The 5,443-nt window shown below is 47.5% G+C and overlaps 1 protein-coding gene across 1 annotated transcript in view; it reads right to left on the reverse strand.

The window, feature by feature from the left end:
* GPR20 (G protein-coupled receptor 20) overlaps positions 1–1,142 on the reverse strand; it is a 3,536-nt gene extending 2,394 nt beyond the window's left edge. The window contains exon 1 of the mRNA XM_018560928.1: positions 996–1,142. The gene's annotated coding sequence lies outside the window, so the exon portion shown is untranslated. The remainder of the gene's footprint in view (positions 1–995) is intronic.
* Positions 1,143–5,443: the final 4,301 nt, after the last annotated feature.

Consider the following 5,443-nt stretch of genomic DNA (forward strand, 5'->3'; position numbering starts at 1 on the left):
CAGGTGGCAGCCCTGGGCCTCGGCCGTGAGGAACCAGCCGACAGCCGCCTGAGTACACGGCGGCGCGCTGAGATGGACACGTCACACACAGGGGGCCCATCAGCCAATGTGATCACTCCCGGTGCAGATATGGGGAATTTAATACAGGTTGTATCCCAAGAACTTTGATTATGGAGCCTTATGGTTTTCTAAAAAAAAACTAAAACCCCAGCAGAACCTCTTTACTTTCAGTCTCTCTCTCTCTATCTGAAAATCTCTCCCCCTTTCTCTGAACAGGCAGGCAGGCAGGGAGGGGTCAATGATAAGACTCATTTAGCGTTTAAATTTGAGCTTCAGCTACTGAGCTCTATAAACACTGTTTTCTTTCAGGAAGGGGTCAGTGCTCAGACTTATTCAGTGTGTATATTCCAGCTTAAAGGAGAACTATGAGGTGAGTGATTTACACTCGTCCTCATAGTTCGAGCCGACCTGAGACAATGAAACTGTCACACGTCGGCTCAATAGATCGGGAAGTGAGCGAACACATACCGCTGCTCGCTCACTTCTCCATCATGTCCCTGCAGAGAGCGGTGAATGTCACTCATGGCTCCCTGCAGGGATTTCCCCCTCCCCGCTCCGATCCTCCAGCGCCGACTGGCGAAACGGACGGGGGAGAGGGCGGCAACAGCTGGCTCTGGCTCTAGATAGGCAGAGCCAGCTGTCAATCATGCAGCTGGGTGGATCCAGACAGTAATGTTGGGATGCGTCCCGGCTGCGGTGGTCTCAGTATGCCGTGAGCTGTAGCTCGCTATATACTGAGCTTTGGGTCACGAGAGGACGCCTAGTTTATGTCCTCCCGTTACCCTTAGGAGAACTATGGGGAAAAACACTGACCCCATAGCAAGTCCTGGAATAAATAAATAACAAACTATACAAAACTTTTATATGTCCCCTGTAAATAAAAATAAATAAATAAATGAAGAGAAATGCTAATTTTGAAATATGTAGAAACATACCGAGGTGCGAGGTGAAGAGAGCTGACTCCGTCAAAGCCAGTGGATCATGGAACCAGTGACCAGAAGCTGTGGTTGGGACTGAACATTGATAATGGCCACCATGGAACCTTCATGGGGTCAGCTGATCATCTGGTCACCAAAACATCAGCCGCCTGAACCTGTGGACAGACAAGAACGTCTGGTTAGTGATGACTATACACAGCATAAGGTCTTACACACTTTCCTGGATCTCAGATATCGTTTTATGGTTTAGGAATGGCCAACCTGTGTCTCTGAACTCCGGATGGGGGTATTGTGAGCAAGTTTTTGGAAATACCTTTTATAAGAAAAGTCTAGAAAGAGGACGCCTAGTTTATGTCCTCCCGTTACCCTTAGGAGAACTATGGGGAAAAACACTGACCCCATAGCAAGTCCTGGAATAAATAAATAACAAACTATACAAAACTTTTATATGTCCCCTGTAAATAAAAATAAATAAATAAATGAAGAGAAATGCTAATTTTGAAATATGTAGAAACATACCGAGGTGCGAGGTGAAGAGAGCTGACTCCGTCAAAGCCAGTGGATCATGGAACCAGTGACCAGAAGCTGTGGTTGGGACTGAACATTGATAATGGCCACCATGGAACCTTCATGGGGTCAGCTGATCATCTGGTCACCAAAACATCAGCCGCCTGAACCTGTGGACAGACAAGAACGTCTGGTTAGTGATGACTATACACAGCATAAGGTCTTACACACTTTCCTGGATCTCAGATATCGTTTTATGGTTTAGGAATGGCCAACCTGTGTCTCTGAACTCCGGATGGGGGTATTGTGAGCAAGTTTTTGGAAATACCTTTTATAAGAAAAGTCTAGAAAAAGGGGTTTGAGGGCGCTGCTTCCCTGGCGTGATATGGTGTCCTAATTAGGATTGTCCTCTTGGACCTCGAACCTTCTTGGTTTTGGAAGACTAAAGCCTGGCTGCTCTCTTGTATATCAGAGTCCTTAAAGCAGAACTCCCATTGAAAATAATTCACAGAACCTTCCCCTGCAGTACTTATTTTCCACTGATATACAGTATGTCCTCAGTCTTCTGGGGTGAATGACAGCCAGCATCATTCAACCCACTTCCTCTGATCCCAGGCCATTGTGGACCGAGCTTCAGCCTGTGACTGGACAGTGAAGGAGATGCAGCACAATGATGAGCTTATCTCTCTCTCTCACTCTGCTTTCTCCTCCTATCGACATGCTCTTTGTTAGCACATGAACAGATTGGCTCCTTGTGCCGCTTCTTCCTCTCTCCAACAAGTTCTGCTGTACAGGGATTGCAGAAGGCTGAGGTCACATCCAGGTACAATGCTGACAATTAAAAAATAAACTTAATGATGTATTAATAGAGAGCTGAATACATGTGTTTTTAATATATATGTACAGATCAAGACTCAGTGTCCCAAAAAAATAAAAAAGAAAGTGCCACATAAATGCTGAAGTCCAGGTATAGTTTATTAATATCCTTCATAGAGCACCCAACACACTTCAGGGGCTCTACAAGGCCCCCTTCATCAGGGCTTGAAAACAATGGCCTGTTGGAGATCCAGCCATTGGGAAGTGTGTATCTTGAGTGAACAGCTTTGTATTGGGATCTGCTTCAGTAACTTCAAAGTCCATCATTTTCAACCCTACCAGTTACAAACTTCCTGTCCTAGGGTGCCAACCAGGGGCGTAACAATAGCCATAGCAGCCCATGTGGCTGCTATGGGGCCTGGGGGTGGAAGGTGGCCCCATGAAGGATTGCACAAGTTGCTGTTGACCTTGTACCGCTTATGGAATTTCCAATCAAGAAGAGTTGATATGAGATGTACAGGAAGAGACTATGCAGACAGCTCTCCTACTACTCGTCCTTGATTTTGATTTTAAGGGTTTGCCATGGGGCCCAATTAAAATTTAGCTCTGGGGACACATGATCTGTACTTACACCCCTGGTGCCAACGCTCAACCACTGTACAGTATCTATGGAGGGGCAATGTTGTCCACACTAGGCTTGCCTCCTGATTTAGACTACAAAACACTCCCCATCTTCAGGGTGCCGATGCTTTGTAGAACCAGGAAGGCTGATAAGATTGTTTGGGGGGTTCAGTGCACAGGAAGTTACAAGGGCACAAGATTTCCTGGCAGGATCAACAGAAAACTAATGCAGCCACCAGATCATATAACTGGTAAGCTGCAATATTGAATATATGACATTAGACGTGTAAGCTGCGGAAAAATTTGGTTTGGATGTTTCATTATTTCAGAATTCGGATGCGAAAATCAATTTGGTTCGGGTTTCGGATTCGGACGAAATCCGAAGTTCGTTAGTTTCGGACGAGTTTACGAATATTCGTTGTGAGTGAAATAGAAAACCGTATACAGATATTAATACTATAGCTGAGGCTCCAGAACCCGATTGGTATTCGGGGAGCTCCTGAATGTAATTCGGAAATTTGGATCCCGAATGCCATTCGGGTCTGGGAGCCTCAGCTATAGTATTATACTAAGCACGAATTTCCGTTACAGCATGTGACTTTTCTGGCCAATCAGATGGCTCTCATGTTGCCGTAGCAAAAATTTGTGTTCAGACCCATTCGGATGCATTAGACCGAAAAACACATCCGATTGGCCAGAAAAGCCACATGTCCGATTCAGTTTAGTTTTTGAACGAAATTCGGACGGGATCCAAAATTGGGATTCGGATGCATTGGGATCCCGATTTTGGAAAATGTGTCCAAATTTTGATTCGGAACAAAACGAATTGCACGTGTCTATATGACATATTGTTCTTGGGTTTAGAAAACCTTCAGGGGCGTCCCGAGGCTGGGTGTCAGCTGCGTCGTCATCGCGCGTGCGCGTGGCGTCACCTCGCGTGTGCGCGATGAAGTCATGCCCGTCTGATTGATGCCTGCCGGCGGCCATCTTGGTGATGGACGTCGGCAGAGAGAAGAGGGAATGTTCACCCGGCAAGATGAGGTATGTCGCCGGGTCCCCACCTCTCTCCTGACACTGTCCATGACTAAATGCCCCACTTTTTAGAGGGGGTGACACCAAAATGACTGTCCATCATTTTGGTGTCACCCCTGAAATGGTGTTTCCCGTGTGCGGGCCGCACCGCCTGCACCTCCCTTGTGACGCCACTGCAAACCTTCAATCCTCGCAGGGAGCCTTAATACCCTGAACTCCTCGGAGACCTGGAATTGTCATCATGCCTCCAGGAAATGGTTAAACATCTCATGTGGATCTTTCTCCTTTCGCCTAATAAGGACCTACAACGGAGGGAGAGGCTGCAGAGCCCCGGTGTCTGCTACCAGAAAAAAATTCTCCGGGTCTTAGACTATCACACGTCCTGTAATTTAGCACACACAGGCCTCACTGATTCCGGGAAGACCCATTCACACCCCGTGCCTTCTCATAACCGCACTGTGAGATAGAGAGCGGGAAACGTCCCGGGACACAAAACAGAACCGTTCAGACCCCCAGCTGTGTGAAGTGTGAACTCTACACATGATGGATCTTTTATTAGTTATTGATAGATTGGGTGCGGGTCAGAACGTCTGCCAAATATTGTTCCTGGAACGTGTCCAAATGAGGCGCTGGCAGGACCCATCTGTTTCGGTCACATCGGGGGGGGGGGTTTAGCAGTGTGCCTGCCGCCTCCTTCACGGCCAGAGCGTCTCAGGTTGCTAAGAGCACAGCAACTCATGATGTCAGTGAGCTGGGCGGGATACCACCCAGAGCCAGATGTAATGTGCACCACCTTAAACCCCCCCAAGTATGGTGAACCACCAGCACCCCCCCAGTAATGTTCACCAGCAGCGGCCCCAACCCTCCCCATCCCAGCACTCTGGTGGCGAAAAAACAACCAGCACATTTCAGGGCTCCGCCTTCAGGGCTCAAATAGAGTTAGAAACACTCAACTCTGACACAGTCACCAGAATACATTTTTGGAGGAATCAGCTGTGGAAAGTGGCAATTGTTCTGCTGCTCTATGGTTCACATGCGCACTCCTCTCCATGGATTATTTGTCTGATAGCGGCTTCTGGTGACTGTGCCTTTTTTGTTACAGTATTTGAGCCCTGAAGAAGGAGGAGGTCTTTGAGCGCCGAAATGCGTTGGCTGTTTTATGCCTTCTTGTATGAATTCACACCAGTATTAAAAGATTGTGTTTGACGCAATTAGACTCTCCTCATTAGAGTTCCTATACCTGGATTCTAAACTCTGGGTCCCCTTGACTAAGGGGTACTCTATGTGTCCTGAGACCAGCCTCACCAGAGCCACTGCGAGCCGTGTGTGATCTTCAACTATGAATGGCGAGGTAAAACATTTTTGGACTCTGAAGCCGGCCATACATTGCTGTGGGGCTGAACCCCATCCACACTAAACAGCATGGATGATGGGAATACCCCCGCTGGACTATCCTGGGTGTGTAGCTG

Source organism: Nanorana parkeri, unplaced genomic scaffold (genome assembly GCF_000935625.1).
Source record: "Nanorana parkeri isolate BGI_ZX_2015 unplaced genomic scaffold, ASM93562v1 scaffold488, whole genome shotgun sequence".
Taxonomy (NCBI): Eukaryota; Metazoa; Chordata; class Amphibia; order Anura; family Dicroglossidae; genus Nanorana; species Nanorana parkeri.